The 20,155-nt window shown below is 36.2% G+C and overlaps 1 protein-coding gene across 3 annotated transcripts in view; it reads right to left on the reverse strand.

Annotated features, from left to right (window-relative positions):
• The window catches only part of NCAM2 (neural cell adhesion molecule 2), a 488,664-nt gene that overhangs the window by 461,942 nt on the left and 6,567 nt on the right, over positions 1–20,155 (reverse strand). The window lies entirely within an intron of this gene.

Raw genomic sequence — 20,155 nt, forward strand, 5'->3', positions numbered from 1 at the left:
TTGAGGCTCTGTCTCAAAAAAAAAAAAAAAAAATGAGTACTGCCTGTAATCAATTTAAAAAGAATATAACTTAGTAAAATATGAGAAAATTGCCATAGTTAAAAAACCTTTAGTAAGATTAAGAACAACTATGAAAATTAAAGAAAATAAATATTTTCTCCTCAAATTATTAATAGGCAAATATACCAGGAGTCAAGTGCAGAGAAATATCAATGAAAATCTTGTCATAGGATAAAATTTCTTAGAAATTGGGAAACTATGCAGTGAGCAGGAAAGATGCTGAATTTGACATTTTCAAATAAGCTTTTTTAGGATAATCTTAAATATTCTTGATTCTCAGGATTTTCCATTCTGAACACTTACACTTTAAAAGACTTTTACATCTTCTTCTCTAACCTCTCCTTCTCTCAAAGTAGCTCTATTTTATCAGATAATGATCCTTTTATCTTTCCTTAACAAAATGTTAGAAAATGGCGGGTCTGACCCTTGCTTAATTCCCAGGGTCCTAAGTCTCTCTCTTCTCCCCCATCGCCATACCTCAATGAACCCACGTTACACTGACACTTCCCAAGTTCTCAACACTCTTATCAAACTTATTTCTGGTTCTTAACCTTTTCAACAACTCTAGATAGAACATGGTTTAAGTTATTCGCCTTCTTCCTGTTACCATTCATAATTCAATAAAAATCACTGATCATACCTGAACTTACTAACTCTACCTTCACACCAATTGCCCAAGGTCACTATGAATTTACGCAACACTTTTCAGCCAAGACTTCACATCTACCTGTGGGTACAGAATCAGTCACTGTGGGTCTGCTCGCTCATTCAAATACACGGTAGTTCACATGGATACTTTTAGCCTATCCGTCCTTTCCTTAGCTCCGTCCAATCAACCCTGCTTTCTTTGTTCCTAAGTAGTGGCAGGTATTTTCATTAATTTTAAATGTCTTACCATAAGTAATAAGTGAGGCAATGGCGATGTAATCGGTTTGATTTAAGCATTTGACAATGTATATAAAATCATCACATTGTACCCTATAAATGTATACACTTATGATTTAATTAAAAATTAATATAAAAAAATTCTTTTAAAACACCTACCCCTTGTGAAAAAAATAAACATTTATAGAATAGAATAAATTCCTAGGATATGAAACATATTGGTTTGATTTGAACTAAAAATAATTTTTTTTTCAGATTCAGTAAAGAACTATCTGTAAGAATATTGATTTTAGTGTTTAAGAAGACAGAAGGCAAACTCCTACAATTACAATACATTAAAGAAATAGATTGGAAATTCCCTTTCATATACAGACAGATCACCACTCTGGGAGAGACAGAATACCACTTCAATATACCTCTAGTCTTCAATTTTAAATCCTTTTCCTTTAGAATAAAAGATGACAGCGGGCATTAGGAAGAAAGAACGCAACTAATAATCTGGCACATTTAAGCTAATTTTTAAAAGCACGTGAAATTTTGGCCTCAAAGGACTCCCTCCCCCCCCCACCAATATGAAATGATTTAAGTTTTTTTCTATTTAAATCAAAATGTTCTTCAGGACCAACCCACTCTATGTGCTGTGTTGACTTGAACAAGTCACATATTTCTTCAAGGGATTTTTTCTTTGTAACATCATCAGGAAGTTGTATTAAAATAGTCTGCAAGTCCACTTTTCATAAATAAATATTTCAATTTCCTTGCTCTTTTCTAGGATTCCTTGAAAAACACAAAGCCTACACACCTCCTTTGCTCTAGGGCAGGACTGTATATGCAAAAGCGAGGTGTCTGCCCCAGCAGCAGTGCTGTCACTGCCGTACTGAAATCACGGCAATGGCTGAACAAAGTCCTTTGATTTCCTACTTCTTCCCAAGTCGGTGACTCATTTTCACTGTGTTGTTTCAATTGAATTGTCAGCACTTCCTGAACACACATACAATCAAACAGCATTCACACACTGATACCACATTCCATCACTTATATGGAAATACCATATATTCTTTGCATTATTGCTCTGGGAATAGTGTATTATTATTGATGCTAGGTGGTAAATCCCTTGAGAAAATGATCCAGATTTTATACATCTTTTTATTACCCACAGGGCTTAGTGGCTGCTCAAAGCAAGGATTTGACAAATAGGAGTGAGGGAATGAAGCTGAAGCCAAAATCCTGAAAGGTGTATTTGTGAACACTGTTTCATTTATTACTCCGCATTTTAATAACATTTTAATACCTTGCCTTAATGCAAAATATCTGATATAACTGAAATAACTAAAATATATAAACTAAATAATGAATGCTAAACAATGATCATTTCTTTACTGTATATGCATATTTATATACATAATTATGTACATATACATATAGGCATAAATGAGTAAATTATATTACAGATAAATATAATCCACTATGCTCTAAGCTCTTTTCCAGGCATCATTATTTGAAATAATACTAAAAAAACATTTTTGGGTGTTTTCTATAATAAAATCAGTATAGGAGATACTTTCTACGAAGCTGTTTAACATTATCTAACTTGCATAACCACAAAATAAATTAATTTTAATCTCCCTTTGGAAAAAATAGTACGTTTTTCTCATTTCATAATAAAATGTATACCATTATGTTACTTTTTTCTCAAATAGCTCAGAATTAAATTTAACTTTTAATGGCATAACAAAGCTACTTCAGATGTTTGGGCCATTATCTTTCCCTTTTCCCATGTTCTTACTTAGCTTTTAAAGGGTGGTACTGTGTATATGTCTTTCACAATGTGACTACACCTATGTTTCTACTGTAGCAGGCAATAAATCCTGACTAGTTTTGACTAATTTTAAAGTAAAATAAATACATACTGACATTTATGTAAAATTGAAGGCACTTTTACAGTGGTTAATTTCGTCTTCACAAAAAAGGTACACATTTGAAGAAAGAATAAAGTTGTTAAAATTGTAATACTCAATAGATAATGATAACAAAAGATGAAGACAAGTCACATTTGACTTCCACAATTACAAGAGGTGCTCAAAGGGGTCACCGTCAGCGTCCAGACACCTGAGATAATGGGGCCTCCAGCGTGAGCAACGCTGACCAACACGTCCACTCACATCCTTGTGCGTGCCCCTTTCTATTTCACCCATGGAGCTGATTTGCTGCGGTATATGACATCCTTTAAGGTCCTTTCTAGTTTTATACTCATGCCTCCATTGTTGTTGTACTTACACAAAGTTCTTGAATTTCATATACCACTTCAACATGGTCTTGCACCCTCTGAAAGACAACCATGCCTCCACCATTTCTTTGACTGCTCTGCCTATCCCGTGGTGACACTAACATTCCTTTGATCAATGGTATCCTTTGAGCAAATGTCATACTACATATTATTACTATAATTCAATTCACCTTCAAAAAGTCGCATACAGTTAACATCACTTAAAATGTCCATACTTGTTTTTTGATACCCCTGGTATATTAAACTAAGGTAAATGGAAAGAATTAAAAAATGCCAGCTTGTGAAAGGTCTAAAAGCTATCTCTACAAAATTATTCAGGAATTTTTAGTAGGGGATCAAATCGATCTTAGTTTTTATAAGCATGATGATCACTTTATTCAATTTCTCTCCTTTTTTTATTTCCAGTTACTTCTATGTCGACATGTTGAGTCTTTATTGCCCTGTAGCACTTTAAAATGTGTTCTTTCTGGCTTTCTACCCAGTAAAGTGAATATCCACTGCTTGACAGGGACTGCAAAAGTCAAGAACCAAGAAGTCATCATCACTTGTAGTCGAATGTTTATAGCAGTTTAATAATTGCAGAGATGTGGAAATAACCCAAATGCCCATCAAACCATGGATGAATTCATAAATTGTGACATAATAAATTATATGTATATATGTATATATACATATATATATCACAGTACATGTGTGCACAGGTACATACACACAGCATGGAATGCTATCCAGCTATAAAAAAGATGGAGACTTTATATCTTTTTAATTTAGCTGCATGGAGTTAACATTCTCTTTAGTAAAGTATCTCAAGAATGGAAAGGCAAGCTGTCTATATATGCATTACCAATTTGAAATTAGCAAATGAATAACTACTGGTCCACAGGAGTGAAAAACACGAATTTAAATAAAGGGGGGATCAGTAAGCTCCCACTTTAGGAGTACAATATGGGGGTATACGGCATACCTCCTGAGGGAAGGACTCAACTACAACTTGGGTGCTACCTAAAAAATGCAAACAATGTAACCCAATTGTATGTACCCTTATATTAATCCAAAATTTTTAAAAAATTAAACTCTAAAAGAAAACAAAAATGGAAGGCATCACCCTCCATTTTCAGACAACACTTTTAAATGACAGCATGATAGAAAGAACACTCCTGAATGCTACACTTTAAAAATCTAAATCCAGGCACTTGAAAGAAAGGAGCATTTTCTTTATAAGTGCCCCTATAAATATCAAAAACTAAGGCCTAGAGAAAAGAGTTGATAAAAAATAATCCATAAAAAAAGAACAGCAAATCTGCTCTAAGAATAGATTCCCATCCCCTTACATAAAAGAGAAGAATGCAACAAGCTATCGGGAAGGGTGAAACAGATCACCAAGGTTCTCCTGGGGTACTCACTTTTCCTTTTGTGTTGTATAATTTCTGTGTTGTAATTCTTGGTGGGACCCAGAAGGTAACTGGGCGACACAATCTGGGTACCTTCCCTACCACCAGAATCTTCACTACTAATGAAAGCTTTGAGAGAAAAATTGACGTTGTGTTTGTTTTTCACATGCAGGACAATGACCAGCCATGGTAAAGTACAAAGTAGGGAGGTTACTTGGCTGCTGAAGGCTTAAGCTTCCTCCTTCCTCTATCTCTTTACTGATGATCCTGCAATGTGGAAAAGATTTTGAAAGTGTCCCTATGTATCTTATTAGGATGAAAACACAGTAGGACCTCTATAAGTTGACCACTAAGGGACTGTATAAAATGGTGGCATACGGAGGTGGTCAACATAAGGAGATATGCCTGCCACACTGGCACACGTGTGTGGTACATGTCTGGTTTGTGAAAAGTGGGTCCACTTAAGGAGGTGGTCAAGGTAGGGAGGTGCTCAATTGCAGAGGCTCTCTTGTTAGAGGAAAATACATATTTCGAAATGACTAAAACTCATAGTGAGAAACCCAGTAGTAAAGGGTATGGGGAGGATCCCCATCAAGCAGTCTTGGAGGTAGAGACTGATCGGCCTCAGAGCAAGACCAGATCAGCAGGAGCTGAACTGGAGTTTTGTTCGGTACTGTACTGAACTGTACCATGTCTTGATCATACTGTGAAAATAGACCATAAGAAATGCCAAAAATACAGACACTACCCAACACCCTGGCAGAAACAAGATCTATGCTTGAGTGAAGGATAAAGAGCAGTAGAGAAAAAAAATTCTGGCAGAATTCCACCAGAACCCAGACACTGGTCTGAACAGGTAGATGGGAGGAAAGGAAAAGTCCTTGGAGACAGAATAGCTGAGAGGAAAAGGGAACTTTGCACGGGGTTCAGGATTTAAAAGGTTGATCAACTAATAAACTGAGGGACTGTCCTCAATTCCACACTCGGCCTGAGTTAGGAAGCCCTGTGCCATGATGAAAAACAGCTGGCAAAGTGGAGCAGACAGCTCCTAGATTCCATAAGGGCCCCAGATGACAAACTGAACAGCTGCCATCTGCCCTTAGCAAAGTGGGGTACTATCTTGATATGACACAGCAGGTACTGAATGGCAAAGTGGCCGTGTAGCTTTCCAAAACTAGTAACTACTTCAAAATAAACATTCTGGAATTTTACCCAAACATCAGTTTTCATATACCCAACTTTTTTTGTGATAGTTTTTATTTTATTTATTTATTTATTTAGTTTTTTATTGAATGGTAACTATGTACATTAATGCACTTCTGGGGTACAGGGTGGGGTTTTCACACACAATCCGAAACACTTCCATCAAACTGTGATAGTTTTTAAAAGAAATTTGGTGAGTAAATTGTCAGAGATATGTAATTAGACTTGGCTCAAGAGAAGAAAACTAGTATTAATTGAATACTATGCATCTGGCACTGTTATTATCCCCATTTTACAGAAGAGAAGGTTAAGGAATAGTCTTAAAATAAGAAGTGAGCCCCTTGCTCAAATCTCACATTGAGTGAGTGGGAGAGCAGGATTTTAAGATAAACCTGCCAGATTTCAGACTCTGTTCTTAGCCAACGTGTAGCCCCTGGCATGGGAAAAAAATTCAAGGCTCAATGTGTTTATATACACACAAGGAAAATTAAAAATTCTACAAGTATAATTACCAAAAATTTTACTTTGATGCTGAAAGAAATTTTTAAAAAAGAAATTTAGGTGGAGCAGAATTGAAAATAAAACACATATGTTGAACCACTTGCTTAAGAAATAATTTGGATCTGAGGGTACAAATGTATTCACAGGAAAGCCCAAGGAACTTATGCATGGGAAAGTGTCTCCCCAGGACTAAACAGCCACTGCCCTAATGCCTTGAACTGCCATGTGCTGGCATGAATCCACTTAGGAACCAGCCATTCAGCCAGAATGCTTCAATGACTAGCCACGTGATGTGAATTCTGAGAATCTTAGAAAGCTATTTTGACTGGTGTCACCAATCCATACGGACTAAAAGAAAATCAAATAAATGTTTTAAAGTGGAACCATTCAAGGCTGGTTTTAAAAAAAAGAAACGCCTCTCAAAATAGTTTTCCTTCCATAAAACTGTAAACCACCCAGGGACAAAGTTAATAGAAATTACCAAATTTGAACACTCTTAGATATGGAAATGCCTCATAAGAAAAACAAAATCAACGCGTCTCACACAAGCTTTTTACACAAATCAATTTCCTCTCTTTGTCATCAGAAATAGAAGCAGATTATCTGTTCAGTAATCCTCAAAAGGGGCATGACGATCAGCCACTGATAAATAAGAGATTACGTAGAGGCAGGTTTTATGATCCATTCCCTAGTGTGATGCTGGAAATATGTTAAATTTTTTAACAGCTTCCTAACAAGAAATGTTATAATTCACTTATGCAGGCCAATGCAAAAGAGGATATAACACTATCAGAAATTTAGCAGCCTCATCTCTGTAATTATAAATTGGGAAACATGAAATGGAAAATTCAAGCCTGTGCATGCAGCTCAGTCACCGTCCCCGAGCTGGAACGCCAGAAAGAAAGCACTCATGTTTCACGTGCCGATTTTACCTGTATTCACTGAATATTTTTTGATGGAAAATATCATCAATTATGAACAGTTGTTTTCTCAGACTTTCTTTTTAAAAAAAAATAAGGTGAGAGAGCTGGTGAGTTCTTCATTTTGTGTAACAGAGAGACAACAGACTGTGTAGTCTTGAGAAATTAAAACATTGGCTAATTAGTCTTCAGTTACACACAGTGTGAATAATAAGTCCAATGTTTTATAATGGAGTACGTTTTCTTCTTAGAGGCAAAAATCAGCAAGGAACAAATCAAATCAAATATTCATGAATTTCAGTACTAATGAGAGTAATGGAAGAAATACGGCAAACATTTTGATATAGCATTGAAACATTCATACAGCATAGAATAGTTATCCACAGTTTTCATATCTGTATACATTTAGAATGGGGAGCTATATATACGGATATACACAATATACACAAATATGTATACTTACATATACACACATCTATGTACACATCTACATAATATATTTACATATGATTTTAGTATCTTTTACATAATATTTTCCATATTTGGCCATTTGTGGAGTAAGAGTCATCTGGCCAAAGTTGCTACCAAAAAGGAGAAATTACAGAGCATGCACATAGTTTCATAGGCCCAGTGCCTCAATCCTCTATTGGTCCTCATCTCCTTTTTAATTCACTGTGCAATTTGGGGAAGAAACTGCAGGGCAAGGAAGTGGAGCTGGTCACAGCTTGTCCAAGGCACGAGCTCTCATCAGTAAATCCACGTGATCACTTACATTTCGATATTTAATATTTAACCTGCCTCAGCAGCCAATTTCAAATCAATACTCCAATTTTCAGTTTCAGCTTCTCTCTCTAAAATAGATCCTGGTTCCCATTTATAATTATTAAGCTATTCTTCCTATTCCAGGATTCAATGAATTTTTTTCTCCGTAGCTTCCCTAAACTGGAGAACGCTATTCTCCTGTTTAATCCAGAAAGTAAAACAAAAAACAACTAAATATATTTTTGTTTAAAATTTTCACTTTATTTTATAAGCTCCTGGAGGGCTATTCACATTCTGCAATTCAGTTTATTAAAAAGTTATCATGGCTCGGCGCCTGTGGCTCAAGCGGCTAAGGCGCCAGCCACATACACCTAAGGTGGCAGGTTCAAATCCCCAGCCCGGGCCCGCCAAACAACAATGATGGCTGCAACCAAAAAAAAAAAAAAATGGCCAGCATTGTGGCGGGCGCCTATAGTCCCAGCTACTTGGGAGGCTGAGGCAGGAGACTCGCTTGAGCCCAGGAGCTGGAGGTTGCTGTGAGCGTGATGCCATGGCACTCTACCCAGGGGGATAGCTTGAGGCTCCGTCTCAAAAAAAAAAAAAAAAAAAAAAAAAAGTTATCACCCTCTCCCTGCTGTAGGTCAAGGACTACCCCTAAGCATTTTATGGAAAGAGAGGCACTGAGACCTTCACAATCAAAGGAAGCCAGCATTCCACCCTCACCTTGACCAATACATAGCTATTTGGCCTCAGGAAAATTTCTCTCATTGTGCCTTCATTTCCTTATTTGTAAAATTTTAAGCAATAAAAAAAGTATGCGGAGGCTCCGTTACTGTAGCTCAGTGAGTAGGGCACCGGGTGGCCACATACACCAAGGCTGGTGGGTTCAAGCCCAACTGGGCCTGCTAAACAACAATGACAACTGCAACAAAAAAATAGCTGGGAGTTGTGGTGGCTACTTGGGAGGCTGAGGCAAGAGAATAGTTTCAGCCCAAGAGTTTGAGGTTGCTGTGAGCTGTGATGTCACAACACTCTATACTGAGGGCAACATAATAAGACTTTGTCTCAAAAAAAATAGTATATGGATATAGGTGTTAAATAAACTCAAGCATAATCATTTGCTTTGGAGAGCAACCAGGACATAGCATGTTATTAAGAGAATTTAGTACTCTTATCTTATCATCATTCGCAAACTTAGCAAGAGTCAAACTACGCGCAGTGCTAACAATTTCCTTTTATGGTGACCTGGCAGAAAGAAGGTAACTCTTTTGCCAGCCAGCCCGAGTCCAAACTGCGACTTTTTCGCTAAGTAGCTTTGTCAGCTTGGCAAGTCATTAAATCTCTTCGTGTTCTTATCTACAAAAGAGAATCAACCTCAAAAGTTTGAAGAATTATTGTAAGCTCACACAAGCAAAGCTCATAAAAACAGTGCACTGTAAGTACTTCATAAATGTGGGCTTTGATGTTTTTTACATGCTTTGCCAAAATGAGTCTTTTCAATATTCCTGTGGCAGACACATTTAACTCCACTATTCTCCCTCCTTCATTCTTCCTTAGGAGATGGACACTGAATTTGGCCACTAATGCGCTTCAAGGGATATTGCTTCGTCAGCAAGAAAAGTGTTAATTAGTAACAAGAAATCAGTAGTTTAGGAGTGAAGATGCAAAATAATTATAGACGATGAAAATTGAGGAAAGTCAGCTAAACAACATAGAATTTTTCCTTCAATAGAAGGCAATGAAAAAAATACAGGGATACCTTAGAGACATTGCCAGTTTGGTTCTAAACCACCTCAATAAAGTGAAAATTGCAATAAAGTGGGTTACACAAATTTTTGGTTTCCCAGTGAATATAAAAGTTTATTTATACTACACTATAGTATAGTATATTAATTATTAATAGTCTATTAATTATTCAATAGAAGTGAGTCTAAAATGTATGTACCTTAATTTAAAAATACTTTATTGCTAAAAACTGATGATGATCTGAGCCTTTGTTCAGTCATAATCTTTCCGCTGGTGGAGGGTCCCATGTGGATCACTGCTGACTAATCTAATCAGGGTTGTGGTGGCTGAATATCATACTGGTTGTGGCGATTTCTTAAAATAAGATGACAATAATGTTTTCTGAATGATTGACTTTTTCTTTTTTTTCATGAAAGATTTCTCTGTGTTATTCAATGCTGTTTGATAGTATCTTATCCACAGTAGAACTTACTGCAAAATTTGAGTCACTGTTTTCCACTCCTGCCACTGGTTAATCAACTAACTTAAAGTCATATTCTAAATCCTTTATTGTCATTTCAACAAGGTTCATAGCAGCTTCAACCAGAGTAGATTTCCACCTCAAGAAACCCCTTTTTTGTTTGTTTGCTTATCCATAAGAAACAACTCCTAATGCATTAGTTTATATCATGAGATTGAAGCAATTCAGTCACATCTTCAGGTTTCACTTCTAGCTCTACTTCTAGAATAACTGTAGCTATCTCCACCACCAAGGTCTTGAGCCCCTCAACGTAATCCATGAGGGCTGGAATCTGTTCTTCCACACTGCTTGGAGTACTGATATTTTGACCTCTCCCCGTGAATCACACATATGCTTAATGGCATCTAGAATGCTGAACCCTTTCAAGGAAGTTCCATTTTATTTTGCCCAGATTCCTTAGAGGAATCACTATTTATGGCAGCTAATGAAATGTATTTCTTAAATAATAGAGACCTAAAAGACTAAATCACTCTTTGACTCAGGGGCTAAATAATGGATGCTGTATTCACAGGTATGAAGACAGCATTAACTTTGCACACCTCCACTAGAGATCCTGGTTGACCAGATGTACTCTCAGTGAGCAGTAGTATTTTGAAAACAATCTTTTTTTCTGAGCAGTGGTTCTCAACAGCAGGCTCACAATATTCTGTAAAACACACTGTAAACAGATAGGCTGTTCCCCAGGCTTCATTTCTGTATTTACAGAGCACAAGTGGAATACATTTAGCACTAATTCCTAATGGCTCTAGGATTATCAGAATGGTAAATCAGCACGGCTTCAAGTTAAAGCCACCAGCTCTATAACAATAATAGAGCCCTATCCTTTAAATCTTTGAAGTCAGGCACTGACCCTCCTCTCTAGTGGTGAGCGTCTTAGATGATATCTTCCAGGGGAAGGAGCTTCATTCAGTGGTTCTTGACCTTCCTAATGCTGCAATGTATTTTCACTGTTACAAAGGAGTCGTGACCCACAGGTTGAGAACCGCTGAATTCTACATTGAAAATCTGTGGTTTCCTCCAGCCACTGTCATCAACGGTCTTGGCTAGATCTTCTGGATCTTGTTGGTTAGATCTGTCTGCAGCTTCTACAACAGCACAGCTGTTTCGCCTTATGCTTTTATGTTACAGAGATTTTTTTTTTTTTTATTGTTGGGGATTCATTGAGAGTAGAAAGAACCAAGTTACATGGAGATGATTTCTTTTCTTAAAACTCAAGGACAAATCTCTGCTAGTTTCAACTTGCTCTCCTGCAGTTTCCTCACCTCTCTCTGCCTTCACAGATTTATTGCCTTACAGGAAAGTTGTGGCTGGTTGGATCCTCCATCCAGAAACGTTTCTCCTTATCAGCGATAAGGCTGTTTCCCTTAGTATCTCTCATGGGTTCACTTCATTAGAATTTTTAATTCTCTTCAATAATTTTTCCTTTGCATTCACAGCTTAGCTGACTGCTTCAAACATGTGGCCAAGATTTTGGCCTGTTTTGACTTTCAACCTGCTTTCCTTCCTAATCTTAGTCACTTCTAACTTTTGACTTAAAGTGAGAAACATGTGATGCCTCTTTTCTCTTGAACACATATGGGCCATTGAAAGGCTCTTTTTTTTTTTTTTTTTTTTTTTTGAGACAGAGCCTCAAGCTGTCGCCCTGGGTAGAGTGCCGTGGCATTACAGCTCACAGCAACCTCCAACTCCTGGTCTCAACGAGTCTCCTGCCTCTGCCTCCCAAGTAGCTGGGACCACAGGCGCCTGCCGCAATGCCCGGCTATTTTTTGGTTGCAGCCGTCATTGTTATTTGTCAGGCCCGGGCTGGATTCGAACCTGCCACCTTAGGTGTATGTGGCTGGTGCCTTAGCCGCTTGAGCCACAGGTGCTGAGCCATTAAAAGGCTTTTAATTAGCTAATTTCAACCTTGTTGTGTCTCATAGAGTTGGAGACCCGAGGACAGGAGATAGACAAGGGAATAGCCACCATCGAAGATCAGCGATCGTGGATCACCAAAACAGAAATATTGCAAGAATTGCCAAAATGTGACACAGTGATATGAAGTGAGGACATGTTGTTTAAAAAATGGCACTGATAATATTGTTTGACATAGGTTGACACAAAACTTCTATTTATAAAAAACCCAATGTCTGTGAAATGCAATAAAAAGCACAATAAAATGAAGTATGCTTATATTTCTTTCTTTCTTTACTTTGTACATTATTGCACAAAAATGTAATACATGGAGTCACGGAAGCCAAGTTTTTTCCACAAAGTCAAGTAAAAGAACCAAAAACAAACAAACAAACAAAAAACTAAGTAAAAGTGTGAAATTTAAATCTGTCTAGACATAGCCTCTTACATGCTATCATAGATGTTTATTTTTTAAATATTTTGAGTTTTTTCTTTTCCTCTTTGTCCCTAAAAGCACCCTAAACTGATTTAGTTTCACTACGAAAGCATTCAGTAAGTCAACCGCAAACTGATGATTTATTAAATTATTAGAATTATTAGTAAGTACATGTCTCATAAGAGAAAACATTTAAACATGTAGCTTATATTTAAATATCGATGTTGTATAGTCCTTAATGAATGATACTAACTAAATAATAATGTTGTCCAACCTTAACAACCACCCCAAGCCCCACACTAACCTCTCTAAATCTTGTTGGTTCTCCACTCTCATTAATCATTTAATCTATAAAATTGACTCATTTACTAACTGGCACTCACTCACCTGGATTTAAACTTTCAATACCAATAACCAGATGACATGCAAGCCTATTCCCTTAATTTTTTGAAGAACTTCTGCACTAATTTCCAAAAGGGCTACAGTAATTTACATTGCCAAAAATAGACAAGGCTCCCTTTTCTCTACATCCTCACCAACACTTATTTTTTGTCATTTTTTTAACAGCTATTCTAACAGGTGTGAGGTGATACTCCGTGTGGTTTTTAATTTGCATTTCCCTGATGATTAATGATGTTGAAAGTTTTTTTTTCATAGAACTGTTGAACATTTTTGTGTCTTCTTTGGAAAATGTCTACTTAGATTTTTTATTCATTTTGTACATTGGGTTATTTGTTCTCTTGCTGTTGAGTTTCTTATGTGAATATATTTTGCATATGGCCCCCTTATCAGAGGTATGGTTTGCAAATATTTCTCCTATGCCATAAGTTTTCTCTTCACTCTTTTCATTACTTCCTTTGCAACATTTTTTTCTGATGCAATTGCTTTTGTCTATTCTTGCCTGTGCTTTTGAGTTCATATGATCCTGCAATCCCACTTCTAGAAATGAAATCAGTATGTCTCAGAGACATCTGCCCTTCCATGGTTATTGCAGCATTATTCACAATAGTCAGGATGCAGAAGCAACCGAACTGTCCATCTCTGGATGAACAGAGAAAGAAAGCATGATATGTAAATATATGAAAATGCAAACAATACCTCTCTCTCTCTGTCTCTCTGTGTATATATACTATATTCTCTCTAGGTGTATAAATACCATTCAACCTTTAAAAAAAATAAAACCCTGTCATTTGTGACACCATGGATGAATATGGAAGACATGTATGCTATTAAAATAAGCCAGGCTCAGAAAGAAAAATACTTCTTGAGATGCTCTGTATGTGAAATCTAAAAACATTGACCCCATTGAATGGTAGATTCTAGGAGCTGGAGGGTAGGGTGCATGCAGAGATGCCGCTTACAGGCACAAAGTTTTACTTAGAAGGATGAATAGATCCTGGAGATGTGTTGCACGGCGTGGTGAGGAGAGTTTATATCATGTATACCTGAAAACTGCTATGACATTGGATCTTTAATACTCAATCTACAAAAAAAGGTAACTATATGAAGTGACAGATGTGTTAATGAGCCTCATATAATAATTTCCCGATGCATACATGTGTCAAAATATCACCCTTATGCTGTAACCCATACAATTTTTATTTGTCATTTATACCTTACAGAGCTGGTGTTGGGGTGAGAGGAAATAAATGACCAGAAAAGAAAAATGATAAAAACCTCAAGTGATAATAACTACCAGTCGTGATTTCTTTCTTCACTGTGCAATTCCTCGTTATGTCAAGCAACCACGCTTTTTTAGACAGTGGAATGGGTAGAATTTTAGAACCAAGTATTTCTATTTCCAAATCTTTTTTTCTGTTTTTATTTTTTTCAGGTTTTTCATGTATTATAGTCTACATGCCTTTTATGAAATTCTATCCCTTCATATGTAAAATAATAGTTCATAATTCCTTTATATGTTTTGAATAAGAAAAAGAAAAGTAAACCCTCTGGAAATACCTTGCAGAGTAACTGAGGGGGTTTCTTCCTTTATTGAGTGAATGAAGCAAATGCTTATAATAAACACTGCTCCCTAAGGAAACAATGTTGCCAGCAACCGTTCAATGTATTATTGGACATCTTCTCCCCTTATCTGTATGTAACTTTGTCCGATTTTATTCAAACTCTTTGAAAATCTGGCAGAACCACCCACACCTCCATTCTCCTTTAGCTGATGAATTACCCTCCTTGAAACACAATAGCAATTGATCCTGGCTATGAATGTTTACTTTCCTTTATCACTCACCCTTCGCTCTCTGCATGCATTTCGGTTTAGGGGATTAGAATGTGTTTTGAAAGCACAATTAGTAAAAGATACTTTCTACTTATAAAAAATTAACCTCCTCTCATCACACACCCACATACAGGACCATCTGAGACAAGCAGACTTATCAATGAGGTGAAAGGTGAAGCTGGGATCTGGTTGAGAAGGAAGAACGGAGAGACAGTAAGTCCCCTTTCCTGCCATCATCAATAGTTTAATCCCTCGATTTTCTTGGCATGAAGGAGGTTCGTTCTGCTTAGAGAAGTCACTGTTCACCTAACAATTTCTGTATTAATGTACAGTGTAGGAAGAAGAGTATTTTTAATAAAATGTTTCATTATAATAGAAATGAAACAGGGACGTGAAAGCCAAAGCACATTAGCAACTTAGGATATTGCATAATAGCTCGGAATTTTGTAATGAGAAGTGTTATTTTAATAACGTGAGAACACTAAAGTTGAACATTTTACATCCATTTCGGATATAGTTGTGATCGTTTTCAGAAAGCCTAGAGGATGGCCTAATGTCATGTAATAACCTATGTTGAGTTTTGTTTTTAAATGGCAGACCACCTGTGGCCCCCACAGAGGTAGAAAGCATTAGCGTGGGGCTGAGAGAGGGGCTTTGAAATAAAATGACTCATCTAGACAACCAGTTAAAGTGATTATAAAGCCTGTGACATTTCAGGAGGGAAATGAAAGTGAAAATGAATAAGTCAGAAGCGACAGTCATGTCTTTAATTGTAAACTGTGTTTCAAGTGAAAAGCGGCATAGACAATAATGATAACATTAATGGATAAATGGTAGGTAGGCAAATAAATAGTTGATAAAAAATATTGTGGAGTACCTGAAAGTGTATTCTGTACAATTTACGTAAATGCTTTTATCACTGAAGTCAGATCTAGGGAACATTATAAAAGTCATGGAAAAAAAATACGACCATCAGACAAAAGAAGATTTTTAAGGTTAAATAAAATTTCATTATAAAATGACAGCATTCAAGGGCCTGTCGATAAAAACTATATAAAACAATTCACTTCTTACTTCTCTTTCCTCCCAATACGTGCAGTTTAGAATTGGTTTCCAATAAGCACTGAATGAATAATCAACTTTTAATTAACCATGCAGGATTATCTTGATTTTGAGGACTTTAAATCCTTGCTTTAATGACATATCAGACATTTACTTTTGGCAATATCTAACCCGGCTAATTATACCATTATTCACAGACTTTATCCGTCTCATGTATTTGTACATTTCAGCATATGTATTGAAGACATTTGAAAACCCAACTGCATAACCATCTCATATGGTTCAGCTAAGGCTTCAGTAGAACAAATCACAAAAAGACTTAAGTTTGCCTTATTTCTAGATTAATTAATTTTCAGTGAGGAGATAAGATCAGGGATAAAGCAGGTCATCTTTGCTACTCCCTCTGAATTAATCCCTGTGATGTTATTACTACATAGACATTCATATATTTATTGAATGTGCCACTTTCATGCCAGTAATATAAACAAAGTGTGTAAAATAAATACACAGACCAATAGATAGTATATGTTCAACAAACCAAATCATTATCCAAAGGCAGACATAAATATATGTTTTAAAAGTCAGTCAATTTGGTTCACTCCTAATGGGTAATATTTATATATTCATTCAACACATATTTGCTGCACATCTACTATGTTCTAGGAATACACACAGAATTTTCAGTGATCTCTATTCAAGTACACTGCATCTAATGGGCAACCATCGGAGGAGGCAAGCCTGCTCTCGTAGGATTCACATGGCAGGTTAGAGTAGAATTAGCAGAGTAGAATCCACGAATGCTCTCATCTTTGACTGGCTCTCCAATGCCTTTGACAATGATGCATGTGTAGTAGGCAATTAATTTTTATTCGGTGAAAGTAATAAGACCAAGTCTTGAAGAAAAATAATAATAAAATGGCCAAATCACCACAGAATTCGAGTCCAGAATTCTGGGCATGGTACATGGATGCTTTGTGTGCAAAATAATGAACAATGAGGTTGAAAAAACAGGGTTGTGCAAATGAACAAAATGTAAAAATATTGATAGTTCTAGGTCAGGAACTCCCAAGTAATTTAAATGGAAGGTAGACCTCTAATTAATGGCATCCTAAAAAGAGACCAAAAGTAACTTTGAAGACTATCACCATATAAAATATGTACAGTACCAAAAAGAAATCTCGGATAATTGTTTCATGGGTTTGAATAAAAGAAACATTTAGGTAAAATTAGAGACATTATAATAGGAAAATGTAGTGTTATCTAGAGTAAAATATTTATATCACATCCTGGCCACACCACTTTATAAGACTTCTTGACCAATGAATTTCGCCAGTTTGAGGTTCATTTTTCCCATATTCCAATGAGAATAGTTTGAGGAATTCAAATAGTAAAATTAAAGTTGACTGAAGATGACTGCTGTCAGTTAACGCGTCTCACAGTGCTCTGTATGTATATACACGTGTAAATGTGTACATATGATACATACAAAATTATTATATCATAATTGTTAGCTTTAGATAATTCAAAAGTTCTGTCTGGTGGAAAGTATTGGTATACAATCGGCAATAGGTGGTGTGAACCAGTTATTCTATGCTAAAGGGTGGAGAAAAGAATAAATAGGATGAGAAAAATGGTTTAATTTCAGTTGGTATATAGAAGAAAGAAGTAGTTTACCTTAAGTAAATAAATTTAAAAAACTAAAAGCATGTAAATATCACAGAACAGTATTTTGACAAATTATGCGGCATGTATAATAATATATACATATATAATTTTTTTGCAGTTTTGGCTGTGGCCAGACTTTAACCCACCACCCTCAGTATATGGGGCCAGCACCCTACACCCTAAGCCACAGGCATTGCCCCGTATGTTTTAATCTTCACTTAAACTGTGTTCAGTATTTCTGCCTTGCATGACACTTACAAAGTTACTACTAGATCATAAAAATGCAAGGCTCTGCTTGGGCAATATGTTCAATATCTGTGATTGGTAGAGAATAATAATCAGAAAAAAATTAAGTGGGACAATAAAATTAATCAGAAAGCCTAGTATCAGAAGTACTAGAAAACTCATTGAGAATAAATAAGTGATAGCTATAGAAAAAATGTCTACCAGTGTTCTCACTAATATTTAAAGTAATACATTGGGACCTGCCCATCTTATAACATAGATTTAAGCCATACAAGATTGGCTTATTTTACTACGAGGGATACGCATTTCTGCTGTAATAACATATTTGCATCTGTGAAAATGTCTGGTGTCTGCAAAATTTTGCAGTAAAAAATAATTGTAGTCTACAGAAAAAGACAGGATTAGAAGGCAAACATTAAAAACTTGCAGAAATTTGGAACAAAGTGCTAACAAAATTAATAAAAATCTAATTAAAATCCTAGCATGGTTAATCCTCTAAAGGTATTTGTACCTAGCTTCTGCATCTTCCTTCAAGATACAAGGCCTGAAGGGTCTTAGCTTTATAAGGCAAACCATGATCCACAGTGCAGCTTTTAAAAAATAAAAATGAAGTAAACAAATGAACAAAAAAATGCAAATGCAAAATGCCTTCCAGATTTCTTCCTGTGCACTCTCAATTTTGCCAGATGCACACTGTACTGGTAATTAACACGTCCTTCAGCTGCTAAACAAATACTTGGACTAAAGGAAGGTACTAGAGTTGATTTTCTCCCCACATTTTTCTTGATGTCTTCACGGGTTCCTTAGGCTTTCTCTTAATGGTGAGAACGTTTGCTCTTCAGCACTTAAAAAGTAAGGAGCTGAGAAAATCATGTGTGAGTCGACCACATTATACCCCATCACCCTCTTCTTCCTAATGTAACAAGGTTAAGATGCGTCAAAAACACACTGCAAAAAGCCTTCATGGTATCTCAAATGTGCTTGATGATCTCTGGCTATAAATATGGGTATCAGCCCATAGAACCTATTTAAAAGGTTGAGGTCAGTCAGTTACTCTCAGTCTCAGGAGCATCATCTCTAAAATGTGATCTTACCAGGATTAAATGAGATAATGAGAGAAAATGTGCAGCACAGGTCCCTGGCACAGAGACAGGAGCTCAAAAATATGAGGTTCTTTTTCCTTCTTCAAACACTAATAAAAAAAATAAAAACTCAACTCTCTATATTCACACCCCCCCCAAAAAAAAATCAGTTTTGTTTTAAGTTATTAAAGTTCTTTTCTCCCCACCCATTAGATTTCTTTTTTGGTTATTTTGGTTTGGTTTGTTTTTTGATTTAGACTACCAGGAATAAAAAGAAAAAGAAAAAGAAAAGCTATGGATAAAGGAGAGAAAATTATTTAAATGAAGACTATATAAGAACAAATTTTACCTACATGCTTTTGAGATTTCACCCAAAATTCCAAACATACATAATAATAACACTATTTAAATTACTAATGGGAACGAAAGAAAGAGCAAAAGACAGCTATGAAATAAAGGTGGAGAAATGATTCAGAAGAACTTATAAAAATTATTAAGTTTGCATTTTCAAACTCATCACAATTCTTTTTAGCTAGCTGTACCATAGATGTAGAAAACTTAACATTTAATTTTTGAAAACAATTTTCCAAATGCTTAAAATAGGTATAGTTTTTCATATTTACTTCTGTATTTCTACTAAGAGACAACCTTTTAGTTAAATGGACTTTAAACTTCATGTGTCACCTCCCAATTTCTCAACTTGAATGTATCGTAAGACCCATTAATCCCTCCACAGAAACGCGTGTCACGTTCACTCACTCCCCTCCCCTTTGTCCTCTGGTCCATCCTACACATTGGCAGTAAACCAAATGAAACTTTAACCATGTTATTTTCCTACCCGAACAACGGCTCCCGCAGATCTACACAAGAGTCAAAGTCCAGATTGGCCTCCTGTTCCCACTAATATTTCCATAATTGAGTACAAGGGCTCATCTTTCCAAAACGTTTAATGTATCCAAACAGTTTTAATAAATCCTTGAATTGGCTTCAGTAAACTGGATTACTTCTATCTTCTGAACATTTACCTCTTCTCCCATAATTTGTTCACCCGTTTTGCTCTCCTGGTATTATTCTCTTCACTTACTCTCAACATGCTGGGCCCTCTCTCCTTCAGGGAGTGGCAAGGTAGTGCCCGCTTCCCTCTGGAAATGTCCTCCATCTTTACTTCCGGGCCAAGCAGCTTTAGACAGTTCCTTAGATTTTCATGCCTCATAGCCCTCATTGTGTAAAACGAAGATTGAAAATAGGATAATACGGCTCGGC

The sequence above is a fragment of the Otolemur garnettii genome, unplaced genomic scaffold (genome assembly GCF_000181295.1).
Source record: "Otolemur garnettii isolate 467f Iridium unplaced genomic scaffold, OtoGar3 scaffold00009, whole genome shotgun sequence".
Taxonomy (NCBI): domain Eukaryota; kingdom Metazoa; phylum Chordata; class Mammalia; order Primates; family Galagidae; genus Otolemur; species Otolemur garnettii.